This window comes from Cricetulus griseus, chromosome 6 (assembly GCF_003668045.3).
Source record: "Cricetulus griseus strain 17A/GY chromosome 6, alternate assembly CriGri-PICRH-1.0, whole genome shotgun sequence".
In the NCBI taxonomy this organism is placed as follows: Eukaryota; Metazoa; Chordata; class Mammalia; order Rodentia; family Cricetidae; genus Cricetulus; species Cricetulus griseus.
The window spans coordinates 91,005,556-91,019,813 of record NC_048599.1 but is presented as its reverse complement, the minus strand read 5'-3'; the positions used below and the strand labels follow the sequence as shown (position 1 = coordinate 91,019,813).

Below are 14,258 nucleotides of genomic sequence, written 5' to 3'. Positions count from 1 at the left end.
AATCGGTATTATATCAACCCTAGCTAAGTGGTTTATCCCTTCATTTATTTTTTCCATTTTGTTTTTGTTTTTGTTTTCTGAGACAGTGTTTCTCTGAGTAGCTTTGGATCCTGTCCTGGAACTTGCTTTGTAGACCCGGCTGGCCTCAAACTCTTAGAGATCCTCCTGCCTCTGCCTCCCAAGTGCTGGGATCTGTGCCACCATTGCCCGGCTATTTTTTCTATTTGAAAGCTGTCCACAGTAGCACTAAACAGGATCCTAACTCCTACATTGTAGTATTTTGGATTCTTAACATGGAAAAGATTTTTTTTTCCTTTTCTTTTTTTTTTTTTTTTTTGAACTAATTTCCCCTTGAAGAATTTCCAGTTGTCTCACCAGATCAGCTGATACCAACAGCATAGGCAGAGCTGTGGTGGTGGTAGTGGGGGGGTGTGATCAGTTGCAGTGATAATTCTTGACTGTGCCAGCAGGGAGGGCAAGCACATTAGGGTGCCCCAAGCCATGTTAACTGCACACCTGGACCGGCGCCACTATGGTTGATCATGTGCCTTGCAGGGAGGGAGAGCTGATGTAGGGAAAAGGGTAAGAGAAAACCTTGTGGTTAGGATGTAGCATGGGAGGGGAACAAGCTACCTGGCCATGAACATCAGAAGCTCCACACCGATTTGGTGTGATCTACGGTCACATGTTGGACACCAGATATTGCAACTTCTTTTATTGTATTACTAAAAATTAAAACTCAGGAGTTAAATATTAGGGGGAAAACTAAGAGATTCATGGAGCACAGAGAAATGATCACCTGCTCTCTTCTCCACTTTCCCAATTAAAAAGGCCATGCATCTACTTAGGTCTCTCCTTATTCTCCTGTGTGTGCCTCTAGCTTCCTCTGAGTCCTCCAGAAAACTCTATGGTCCATTCCGGCCAGCTTAGCGTAAACTCTGCCGTCTAAACCAAGGTCTGACTCCATTGGCAGTCTCAAAGTGGCAACTCAAACAGCTCCCCTGAAAACAGTAAATTAGGTTAATTAATGTAGGAAGACCTGCACTAAAAATAGAAAACACCATTCCCTGAGTTTGGGTCCTAGACTGTTCAAAATGAGTAGAAAATGAGCTAAGCACAAGTGTTCATCTTGGCTTCCTGATTATAGATATCATGTGACCACCTGCTTTAAGCTCAAGCTCCCTCCACTTTGACTTCCCTGGATGATGGGCTGCACCCTGGAACTGTGAGCTAAAACAAACCCTTTCTCCTTCGAGTTGATTTCAGTGGGTATTTTTAATCATAGGAACAGAAAAAAAAAGAAACTAAGACACTAATGTTCCTGTGGCCCCTATAAGCTTATAGTGGCACTATTAGGAGATGTGGTTTTGTTGGAATAGGTGTGGCCTTATTGAATGAAGTGTGTCACTATGGAAGAGGGCTTTAAGGTCTCATACATGCTCAAGTTGTACCTAGTGTCTCAGACCACTTCCTGTTGCCTGCAAGCCAAGATGTAAGACACCAGGGTAGTTCTCCAGCACTAAGTATACCTGCACACCACCATATCACACCATGATGATAATGGATTAAGCCTTTCAACTGTGAGCCACCCCAACTAACTTTTTCCTTTGTAAGAGTTGCTGTGGTTGCTGGGCAGTGGTGGCACATGCCTTTAGTCCCAACATACCCAGCACTCGGGAGGCAGAGGCAGGCGGATCTCTGTGAGTTTGAAACCAGTCTGGTCTACAGAGCTAGTTCCAGGACAGCCTCCAAAGCCACAGAGAAACCCTATCTCAGGAAAAAAAAAGAAAGAGAGAGAGTTGTTGTGGTCATGTTGTCTCTTCACAGCAATAGAAACCCTAACTAAGACAGTTCCCTAAGGTACAATTATTTCCCTTGGTTGAGAATTTCTATGGTTAAGGTATATGCTATGCAGTGAAAACCAACTCAAATCTGGAACAATTAATGTGGAAAAAATTAATCTAATACAAATAAATTGCCTTTGGGTAATTGGCCAGTTATCTGAGCTTTCCAAACTCAGGGCTACTTGGACACCACAACCCAAATACTTAGCAAGTCAGTCTTAGTTGTGAGTTATTAGTTAGCAGTGAGTGTTATTACTCCAAGCCTTCTCTCCAATTTACTCTTCCATCTTCCAAATCCTTGGCTATTAGAGCTTTGTTTGTCTGTTTGGACTATTGCAACAGAATGCATCCAATTGGGTGCCTTTTAATCAAGACAAATTTATTTCTCATGGCTCTTGAAGCTAGAAGGTTAAAGATACCATGTAAGCAAGCATCCCCTTTGGGTCACAAAATGCTCACCTGTCACTGGGTCCTTCATGGTAGAAGGGACAGGCCAGCTCTCTGGAGTCTCTTTTATAAAGGCAATGACCCTATTTGTAAGTAATCTGTCCTAATGACTTAACTAACTCTAAAAGGTACCACCTTGACCTTGGGGTTTAAGATTTCATCTTCCAAACAGGGGGAGATGCAAGCACAGGCATTCAGACTGTAAAAGAGCCCAAATGCAAGTCAAGGTATTTCCTCTAAAACACCATAAAAGTTATTTGTTGAAAGAGACAAGACTTTCTTCCAAAACCCTAGCAAACCAAGCTGCCTCCTCTCTTACAGGATACCTGTTGAGTTCTACCAATCCTAGAAGAGCAGGCTGTGAAGCCTTTGCCCCAGAGGAACCATTCCTCCAGCCCAGCACTAATCAAGCCCAGTGGTTTTCAGATCACACAGTAGATAGGCCAAATAGGTTCTAAATTGTATCCCCAGTGATTTACCAAGTCCTCCATCAGGATAAGCCATGTAGTGTTTGTGAATAAATTAATGTTTTACCCCCTTAAGACTAATTATAAAAAAACAAACAAAAAAGGTTCCAAGTCTCTAAATTATAAACTCCTATAAAATAAAGTTATATAATTCCAACAAATAATGACACAGAGTAAATGAAAGGTTCAGGCATTATGCTGGCCTGCCCCTGTTACCTGGTGGAACAGGCAGTACCCTGGTCAGCCCAAGGTTCCATGGGAACTAAGTCTGCACGCAGGTGCAGAGGACCCCTTTAAAAGACAAGTCCCTGCCCATTTACGCTCTCTGTTCCCTCTCTCTGTTTCCCCGCTCTGCTTTGTCTCTGCTGTCTCTCTACTCTGTCTCCCACCTATGCTCTCCCTGTCTCTCTATGGCAACCGGCCATGGCAGTCAGCCATTTACCCCTGTTGTTCTTCTTAGTCTCCCCATTCTGCCGGGCCTTATAATAAACTTATAGTCTTATGTCTCATGTCTCAGCATTTCTCTTTTCTTCTTTTTAAACAAAACAATAACAGTAAACATTCTTACTCTAAAATAGGAAAAACAGGGAACAAAACAATCACACCAAAGAAAACCAAACTCCAGCAATCCTGTGTCCAGCATTTGTGTGTTCAAGATAAATCAACCACTCTCCAGAGGGCTTGGGCAGCTCCATCTCTCCAGTTTTACCATCTGTTTCATACACAACTTCTCTCTCAGGGTTAGACCTGCTCCATTTCACACCTGAAGCTCTCCTTGGTGAATAGTCCATGGCTGTGGAATCACCAATATCCTGGAGTCCCCACTGCAACTTTACAGCTTCAGGAGTTGTTCTTTTAGGACCTCAACATGCCATCCCTATTCTCAGCTGATCTCCATGACCCTCTTAGTCCTTAATCTTTTATGTCCTCAAAAATCAGTGCCACTCGAACAATGCTGAGAGCATTGCCAAGGTCTGCTGCCAGCTTGAAGTATAGTCCAGCTCTCCTGGACAGCAGCTGCATCAGCTGTGTGCTGACCCTAAGGAAACACTCTCCCCTTGTCTCAGTGCAGTGCTGGAAGCTCCTCTACAATGATGGTCTCTGTCACTCCAGCTGCTTCTTCAGCACCAGTCCAAATGTCCTCTCATCCCAAAATTCCCTATGTCAAATGAATCAGTCCATTATCTTCAAACTCAAGTTCACCAAGGATCTCGGGACATGCGCAGAATAAATCCAGACACTTAGCCAAAGCGTTACATAAGTAGTCCTTTACTCGGTTCCTGGTAGAGTCCCATGTTTCCTTCTAAAATTGAATAAGCTAGCCACACACCCCCACTGCCTGCATTTCTTTCAGCATTTTTGTCTTCCAAGTTCATACCAGAATGGCCCATGAAGCTTTGCTTCCAGCATCTATGGATTTTCCTAACTCAAAGTTCCAAACCCTTCCACATTCCAGTCACAAAACAGTTCCAGTGGTTTAAAAGTCACAAGGTTTCAAGTCACGGGTTTATCAAAACAAAGGCCCTGCTTCTCAGTACCAATACCTGTCATAGTTTCTGTCTTAGTTACTCTTCTACTGGATGACAGAACACCACAACCAAGGCAAAATTACAGAAGAAAGAGTTTAGTGGGGCTTACAATGGCTTACATGGATTCAGAGGTGAGTCCATGACCACCATAGTGGGAAGCATTGCAGCAGACAGGCATAGCACTGTTTCAACTCCACAAGGGCCATTTTTCTACTGTCATTTACCCAGAAGGGCATTGTTGCCCAGAGAACCTTACAGGGAGACATTAACTGGCTGGTGTTTTGCTGTTTGACTATTTTTGTTGTTGTTTTTCAAGATAGGGTTTCTCTGTGTAGCCCTGGCTGACCTAGAACTCTCTGTAGACCAGGCTGTCCTGGAACTCAGTGAGATCTGCCTGCTTCTGCCTCCCGAGTGCTGGGATTAAAGGCGTGCGCCCCCACTGCTCAGGGGGCTGTTTGACTTTTAATGCTGCTTTCTGTTGGAATTCTCCCTCCTTCCTTTCCTCCCTTCCTCCCTCCCTCCCTCTCTCCCTCTCTCCCTCCATCCCTTCCCCTGTTTCCTCCCTCCCTCTCTTTCCTGCCTTCTTCTCTTCCTTCCCTCCCTCTCTTCCCTCCCTCCCTCCCTTCCCCCTCCCCCTCCCTCCCTCTGCCTCCCTTCCCTTTCTCTCTCTCATTCTTTCTCACACCCACTGGTGATTCTTGATAATGCTCCCTCCTTGTGATCCTATCTGCAGTGCTCTGAGCCAGTTTGAGTTCCTCATTAGGTGTAGCTACATGATCTTGAATGCATCTAGATTTGTGAGCTAAGTAAACCACTTCTTTATGACTTACCCAGTTTCTCAGGTTTTGTTCTAACAGCACAAAATGGACCAAAAGGTATAGCAAGCCACTGATAGGAACAATAACAGAATTCATCTATTTGGAAATGTTTTATCTTCTTATAAACCTCTGACATCTGCCAGGAAAACTTATGGTCTTCATATTGTGGAGGGGACACGAGAGGTCAAGATGGTGACATTATTAGTCTGGCATCATGTCTGGCCAGTGTACAATGTGGACAAAATCAAGAGCTTCTAAGTTGGGGGTTTGCTTCTCTTGTCCCAGCCTCCCTAGCCTCTTCTCACTTAGAGCACGTGGACAGGCAACATCCTATTCTGGGCCACAGAATCTCAAATGTGAGTGTTCTTGAGAGACTCCTGCTCTGCACTTGAGCAGCAGATTCTGAGGACATGGTACCTAGTATTCCCCCAACCCCCAAGTCCTCTGGAGGACCAGGGTCCTGCCTGTCAAAATGACTTCTGTTGAATCAAAAATGAACCCATGAGTGGTTCTTCCTTTCCTGTCCTCTGTGCTTCTCCATTTGTTATCTGTCTATCTTTAGCCCAGCACAGTTCACAACTTCGTAGGCCTGCAGGTGTACTGCTTGCCTAGCTGGTGAGACTTATTGCTATGATCGGCTTTGAATACTTTCCTGGGTGGCAGCCCCTTTCCTCAAAGTGGTTGCTTCCGACTCTATGTACTGGTATCTGCAATGTCTTCTTTCTCTCAATGAATTGTGCTGGCTTAGTTCCATCTCTTTCTATCTGGTCACAGGCATCTGATTCATGCCAAAGTGCTCCTAAAATGTGGTAGCTCTTTGCTTTCTGTGTCTTAAGAATCAGGACGAAAGCCTTTCTGTCAGAGAGACTTACGGCTATTGCATTATGTAAGAACAATTCTCATATCCAGGCATAGAGGTGCAGGCTTTGCGAATGAGGCAGAATCAAGAGTTCAAGGCAATTCTACACTGCATGAGATGCAGTCTCAAACAACCCACCACAAAACTTCCCAGAAAATAGGTATAGAAACTAAGTGTAGCCAGCTGTGGTGGTGCATGCCTTTAATCCCAGCACTCAGGAGGCAGAGGCAGGTGGATCTTTGTGAGTTCCAGGCCAGCCTGGTCTACAGATCGAGTTTCAGGACAGCCAGGGCTACACAGAGAAACCCTGTCTTGAAAAACAAAAACAAGGGCGGTGGTGGCGCATGCCTTTAATATCAGCACTCGGGAGGCAGAGGCAGGCAGATTTCTGTGAGTTCAAGACCAGCCTGGTCTATAAGAGCTAGTTCCAGGACAGCCTCCAGAGCCACAGAGAAACCCTGTCTTGAAAAACCAAAAAAAAAAAAAAACTAAGTGTATAGTCAAAGAGCTTAGGATGAAGCAATTAGATAATGTGTAACAAATGTCTACAGAGAGACATGGAATGACATAAAAGTTCCATGTATTTATGAGGCACACCATTTTTTTATGTCACCATTTCATTGGGGCTGCCCACACCATTTTGTTGTGTCCTCTCTGACTGGACTCTACTTCACCATTTCCATCCACTTCTGGCCTAGTTCTCAGAACGTCAACTTCTCACACTTGTCTTCCTCTGCTCCCTAGGTTCTTGGGTCCCTTGGGGAAAGACATGAAGACTTGGAAGGGCCAATAGGAACAGGAAACCTGGGGCTGAAGAGTTGGCTCAGCAATTGAGAGCACTTGCTGCTCTCCCAAGAGGTCACAGATTGCATTCCCAGCACCCACGTGGTAGTTCACAAATGTCTGTGGAGACAGTTTCAGTGGAGTTCGCCTCCTCTTCTGGTCTCTGCAGGCATCAGGCACATACATAGTGAACATGCATACTGAAAGACCCCTGGAGGCTCAGGCCCCCAGGATCTCAGCCCAGGACTTCGGCCACCCCAATCACCAGGTAGAGTTGAAAACTTGATGCAAACAGCACGAGGCTTTATTGCAGTTGTTTAATGAGCTAACCCCATGTCAGCTCAGGCCTTTCATCCATCCACCATTGCAGATGGCTAGGAAAGACAGCGAGAAGCCACTGCATAGAGATCTTATAGGGCAGAGTAAGGGGAGTGTCTAGGGGTACACACAGGCTCAGGATTGGTGTGCCTCCAGGCTTGGAGGGCCTGCCCTGTGTTGATTGGCCAACTGGTGGTTATGGCCCATAGCCCCTCCCAGGGTGATTGCTATGCTCTGTGCATCATTGCTGTGCACTTGTCCGTAAAGCACATCAAAGTCGTAAAGCACTACCAGCTAACTTCTGATTGGTTCCTTGCCATGAGGCAGGCATTTGACCTCCTAGCGACCAAGGCAAGGTCAGGCAAGCACATGTTAGGCTGTCATAGCTGCCGAAATGGGGAGCTGGCCTCTTCAAATACATTCTAGGAAAACACTCACATACATTAGAGAGAGAGAAAGAGAGAGAGAGAGACTGGAATCGACAACTCCAAGAAGAAAAGGGAAGAGACTGTCCCCTCTTTAACTTTCTAACTCATGAGAAATTAATTATTGTGTAAAAACCAAAGGCTTGCCTGGAGGGAGACTTGTTTATGTGAAGAAACTCCCATCCTTAGATTTTTTGGTTTGAGTTGGAGCATAGAGAGAACTGTAGAGCATGTAGAGAGGACAGAGGATACACCATGGAGAGATTACGAGCTGGTTCTGAAGGGCTGGCCGTCCCACCTAGATTCTGACATCACATTCCTCTTCCTCAGTGACCCCATTCACCATCACATTATAATGTCCACCAGTGTACTGGGAGTGAATGTTTGTTTGCCTTCATTGTCAACCCGACTGGCCTTGGTATCACTTCACTCTCCCTCCATGTATATGAAAGGTTATAAGGCGTCTGCCAAGGTATTAACAAAGGTTATCCTGGCTCAGTGGACTAGGATAAGGCTTTCCCTTTCATCCCTGTTTTGTGTGTATAAACTCCTTTCAGCTGTCATGTATGTATGCTGCCAAGTTTCCACTCCACTCTCTCAACAACCTAAGAGTCCATAATGACTCACCTATCTCAGGTGGGGAGACAAAGTGACTACTGAAACCATGGAGCAGATGCTGGCAAAGACTAGCCTGCCCCAGACAAATCCCGGAAACTGAGGCTGGAGTGTAAACAGAAGCAAAGACTGTGGAATGCAGGCCGAGAGGGAAAAAGTAAATGTCTGTGTTTATTTTGGGGGCAGTCTCTAAGGGGAAAGTCTCATCTGTACATTTCTCTTTCCCTGAGTTCAAATCAGTAATTGAGGTGGTATAAACACAACATTACTCATGGGGAAAGCTGCAGCAAAGAGATGCTATGGCGGCTGGCGCTGTGCAGAAAGCAAGGAGGGGGCTGGAGATGATTAAATCAGGGATCTCGAAATGCGATTCTTTTAAGATTCTCAGGGATGAGTTTGAGAGTCTTAACTTTTATGTTTTCTTCTTGAAGGTGAAGGTAATCAGGTAGAGTGTGTTTGTCTGGAGAGGGAACTATCAATGTAAAATACAGGGCTCTAGGGCCATAGACACAGGCTGTTTCAAGGACAATTAGATCTTTCAAGAGAAGGAGTGAGACACATTGTGCCAAACAGTCATTTTCAGTGGGTGTGTGAGTTCTGAACTAGTTTTGGTATTCAAGTTTGGTTATTTGTACAAAGGGTGAATTTACCTTTCAATGGGCTGTTGTCTTCCTTTGGTATCCACTAGCCAACCGGGAATTCATTTATTTCTCAAACAGTACAGGGCTTTTTGGTTTCACCTACAAAAGTGAATGGGCCTCTGTATTTCAAGGTTGCAAATTTTTCTGTTTCATTTAGGCAGAGATAAGGACTCCAGGGCTGCTGAATACAATAGGCTATTCTTGTAACTCAGATGTAGCTGGGCACCATGAGTAATCTCTGCTCTTGACCCTACACCCACCTTGAAGCAGAAACTTTGTTATCACACCTCCTCCCCCAAACAAATCCCTCACAACAAAGGATTAATGAATAATGACAATTTTACTGACTGTTTCTTGGGGAGACAGAAAAGATCTATGTAACCTATGGAGATAGTTTTGATTTATGACAAAGCCTAATACAAAATTTCATGAGACACATGCCTTCCCCCCCCCAAGGGGAAATGTTTCACATTCTTTTTATCTCTCTTTTTAATCTTGCATTCTTAAGCAAAAATGATCTAATCCTGACGTCTATCCCTCTGCCTGGCCAGAGAAGGACTTTACCTTTAGGAGGAGGGATGTAGAAATTGTTAATTAACCTGAACTCTGTCAATAATTCATGATGAATAGAGACAAGGAATGCCCCCCATCTTGTGGCATCCCCTGATCTTGCCAATATTGGTTTTTCCTTTGGGCATGGGAACCTCTTCTTATACAATATTTTAAATTTATTCTTTGCTAATTTCATAAAGGTATACAATGTATTTTGATCATATTAATCCCCACTTCCCTCTCCATCTATGGATCCATCGATCCATCCATCCATCCATCCATCCATCCATGCAATGTTATAGAGCATCCACTGTATCCAAAATCACTATACTAAGCAACCAAGGACTATTCTGTGGTCTATAGTAGCAGTAAGCCATCACCTTTACACGGTGTTAAAGAGATTAATGTAGCCCTGGTGAAAATCTGGTTAGTTTCCACAGAGTAGATTGCTAGAAAGGTCAAGACCAGCCCCTCCATTTGTACATTCTCGTCTTGCCTTGAGGTCTTTCTTTCACATGCCACCCACCATATTGTCCTGTAGCCGATGGAACCCTAACCAGTGCCCAGACTGACAGAGCTGCACATGAATAAGCCTCTTTTCTTCATTGAGTACCTAGTCTCTGGCATTCTGTTATAGCGACAGAAAGTGGACTGTGCACAGAGGGCAGGAAAAGTGTGAGTTGCTTGTGTTTTACCCGGTTAGCTGTAACTCCCACTTCCAGAAACCCTGAGCTGATTCAGATTATGAATCACTGGTCAGATAGAAAAAGCACTGGGCTAAGGATGTGGACACTATAAATGGAAAAGTGAGAAGAAACAAAACTTGACTGTCATAAATTGTGATGCAAGTTAAAAAGGAAGATTAGGCAGGTTGCGAAGAGCACGGCTGAACTTGAACCTCTCTCAGACAAAACTTCTACCTTCACAGAGTTGTAACTTCACAGAGTCTAACTGCTTCATCACTGGTATGTGTCAGAATGAACCAGGCAAACACGTCAATCAATGCCTCAGGTTGACCCAGGAATTATCTCCTTGACTTATTATAGGTTTGGGGTAATCTTTCTCAACAATCGTCACGGGTTCCAGGAAACCTCTAACACCATCACTATCTCAACACTACCCAGACGTAGAAATTTAGCAACCAGGCTATTTTTTTTTTCAATAAAACAAGACAAGTTCCTTAACAAAGACCTTTCCTTTTAAATAATAAATTCTCCCAAAGGCCATGGACACACACAAGACTAGCAAACAAAAAAAAACAGGAAGCAAACTCCTCCCTCCGGTCAAGGAACCTAAGGAGAAGCACACTTTATAGCAGGCACAGGCCAGAAAGACTCACTAGTCTTTGTCCTCAAGGTCCAGAATTCTCTGCATCAACTTCAACCAGTAGTTACTCCATGGTGAATTTTGCATTCTTGCCTCCTGTTCCTTCCTGTGGCCCTAGCCTCTGTGCTACGTGAATCTCAGATTACAGGTCCTGGGATGATTATGACCTTGGGAATGTAATAAAGCTGAGCTAAAAGTTTGCTATTTGAGGGGGGATTTCCAAATGAAAATATATCAAATATGTGTGTTAGCCTTGTTTCCAAGGTCAAACAGAAGAAAATGACAAAGTACAACTGGCCCACTCTGCCAAACAAGGGCAATATTTTTAAAATCGTACTTGCCTTGGGTGTGGTCTTCTGAGGGACCTGCAAGGGTGGGTGGGAATAAGGAGCTCTTTTTTCTTTGCTCTCTGGCCACCTAAGACTAGAACATTAATGAGGCCTTCACTTAAAATTCTGCCTAAATAACAGCTGGTCTTTTTTGTGTTTATTATCTTTTAGTTACACAAAGCTCATTGTGACCGTTCCATATATGCCTATAGTGTATTTTGAGCCTTTTCGTCCTCTCTATTGTCATTTTATTCCACTCTTCCTCTCCATTTTTTCACTTCCACATCCCTAGTAATGGCCTTCAGATCCCACATGTGGGAGGAAGCATGCGATCTGGGTCTCATGAGTCTGGCTTATTTCACTTAGGATGACACTTCCATTTAGTAGTTCTATACATTTTCCTGAAAACAAGAGAATTTCATTCTTCTTTATGGAAAGGTAGGATATCCATAGGGAACCTTCTCTGAGTCACACTGCTCCTACCAGAGGGAAGTCTGTTTCCTTCATCCCTGAATCCAGATTGTTCTTGTGACTAGAGACAGCAAGGGGATTTACGGATATCCTGTTCATTTTCAATTTCTTTTTTTTTTTTTTGAGACAATATTTCTCTGTGTAACAGCCCTGACTGTCCTGGAACTAGCTCTGTAGACAAGGCTGGCCCCGAACTCACCGAGATCCACTTCTGCCTCTGCCTCTGCCTCCCTAGTGCTGGGATTAAAGGCATATGCCACCAATGCTCGGCTCAATTTCATTTCTTAAAATAACACTTTAGCATAAATATACCCCAAATATTCCGTAAGACTCACATATACCAAAACTTACTTATTGTTGATATAAAATGTAAATGTAACTAGTCATCATGTGTTTTATCTGGTTACTCCACTTGAAACTAGAAGAAACAATAATGTGTCAGTTGCAAGATTGTCACAGCATCCATGAAGCCCTAGTTTGAATCTTCAGCAGCACATGTGGTCAACTTCCATCTCCATCCTGGAATCTTACTCTGAGACCACCACACTGTGAAGAAGTCCAACAAGCCACATGAAAGGACCACATAGAGAATCAGTAAGTAACAGGACAGCCTTGCCATCAGCAATATGCAGCTACACTAATGACTACCAAGCTTCCCCATGTAGAACGGAACAACCTAAGTCCTGCATAAATTCTCAGCCCACAGAACTGTGGGAGACTACTACTGTCATCTTTAAACGAGATGTAGGGAGATTTCTTATGTAGGAAGAGACAACCAAAATAACCTGCACTTGGCCATCTTGGGTTTAGGCACTAAACTTTGTAAGGTCCCCTGTGGTGTCTCCCATGGAGCATGGTTATTGTGATCTGAACACCTTGTCCGATGTCACTGGTTTCATTTCTTCTTAAGGAGGCAAGATAACTTCGCAGTGCAGAACGTGGGATTTGGAGACAGCCAGGCTTAGACCAGGGCTAACCCTGTCACATACAGCTGTGCAAGCTTGGTCCCCTTATCTGAAAACGAATGTCAATATTACTTATCTTCTAGGGAGGTTTATGAGGATTAGAGGCTTAATGTCAACAAATACTTAATAGTGCACTTTTCACATGACTTTACCAAGTGCTCAGTATACACTAAAGGACTTTCTAACTTGTATAATTATATTATTTTATCTGGTAGAGAAAAGTTCATATGAAGCCATGACAGCAAAAATGAATAAAATATCAAAGAAATGGTGGGGTTTTTTTTTGTCTTGTTTTGTTTGTTTTTGTTTGTTGGGGTTTGAGGGGTATTTTGAGACAGGGTTTCTCTGTGTGGCTTTGGAGCCTATCCTGGCACTCACTCTGTAGACCAGGCTGGCCTCAAACTCAGAGATCCACCTGCCTCAGCCTCCCAAGTGTTGAGATTAAAAGCATGTGCCAGCAACGCCCGACAGAAATAGTGTTTTTGCTGAGCAGTGATGACATATTCTTTTAATCCCAGCACTCAGGAGGCAGAGGCAGACCAATTTCTTGTGAGTTCAAGGCCAGCCCAGGGCTGCAGAACCAGTTCCAGGACAGCCAGAGCTATACAAAGAAACCCTGTCTCAAAACATCGAAGAAGAAGAAGAAGAAGAAGAAGAAGAAGAAGAAGAAGAAGAAGAAGAAGAAGAGGAGGAGGAGGAGGAGGAGGAGGAGGAGGAGGAGGAGGAGAGGAGGAGGAGGAGGAGGAGGAGGAGGAGGAGGAGGAGAGGAGGAAAGAAAAGAAAAAAGAAAAGAAAAGAAAAGAAAAGAAAAAAAGAAAAGAAAAGAAAAAAGGTGTTTTCCATGGTGAAAGATTTGCAAGCCTGGAGAAACACTGAGGTGTCTTGACTTCAGTCCCAGGTTCCGCCATGCTTTTCCCTCTAAAGCCCAGCAGTCACAGAGATCACATGTGTCTGAATGTAGACCTGGCCTACTGCGCAATCACACCATCCCCACAGGCCACTCTATTATGCTCCCAAAACTCCTATTTCTCTTTCAAAATGCTGGGACAGGAAAAAAATGTAGTTATGTAAAAACAAGTTATAAGAAACAGAAATTATGTGGGTTATAGAATCAGACAGTCCTGGAATCTAAATCTGGTTTTAGATTAACATATAAATCTGACATAATTTGTAAACAGGAAAATGATAGAAAGATTAACCCTTCTATGACTAAAACTTATATGATAGTGCTGGAGTAATAGCTCAGCAGCTAAAAACACTGGCTGTAAAGGGGTAAATACCATGCTGGGGAAACCCACAGAAACAGCTGACCTGAGCAAGTGGGAACTCACAGGGAACCAGCATAAAACCAAACCAGGCCCCCTGAACTTGGGTGTCAGTTGGGAGGCCAGGCAGTCTATGGGGCCTCTGGCAGTGGATCGGTATTTATCCATAGTGTATGAATGGGCTTTGGGAGTCCATTCTCTATGAAGGGATATTCTCTCAGCCTAGTTACATGGGGAAGGACCTAGGCCCTGCCCCAAATGATGTGACAGACGTTGATGATCCCCCATGGGAAGCCTCACTCTCCCTGGGAACTGAATAGGGAGTGGGATGGGGGGCCAGTGTAGGGACATGGGAGGATGGGAGGGACAGGGAACTGGGATTGGCATTTAAAATAAGATTGTTTTTAATTTAAATAAAAAATTATTTAAAAAATAAATAAAATATAAAAAAAGAACACTGGCTGTTCTTTCAGAGAACCAGGGTTCAATTCCCAGCACCCCATAAACTCCATTTACAGGAGATCTGACACCCTCTTCTGGCACCAGGCAAGCATATGGTACATAGACATTCAGATATACATGTAGTCAAAAATATCTACACAAC

The 14,258-nt window shown here is 43.9% G+C and overlaps 1 protein-coding gene across 5 annotated transcripts in view; it reads right to left on the bottom strand.

Moving 5' to 3' along the window:
- Tfpi (tissue factor pathway inhibitor) overlaps nucleotides 1–10,786 on the bottom strand; it is a 76,363-nt gene extending 65,577 nt beyond the window's left edge. For 2 of the 5 annotated variants that reach the window (XM_035446185.1, XM_027422702.2), the window contains exon 1: nucleotides 10,638–10,786. The gene's annotated coding sequence lies outside the window, so the exon portion shown is untranslated. Of the gene's footprint in view, nucleotides 1–8,755; nucleotides 8,846–10,637 lie in introns of all 5 variants that reach the window. The other 3 variants (XM_027422696.2, XM_027422700.2, XM_035446186.1) reach the window with 2 other exon arrangements.
- Nucleotides 10,787–14,258: the final 3,472 nt, after the last annotated feature.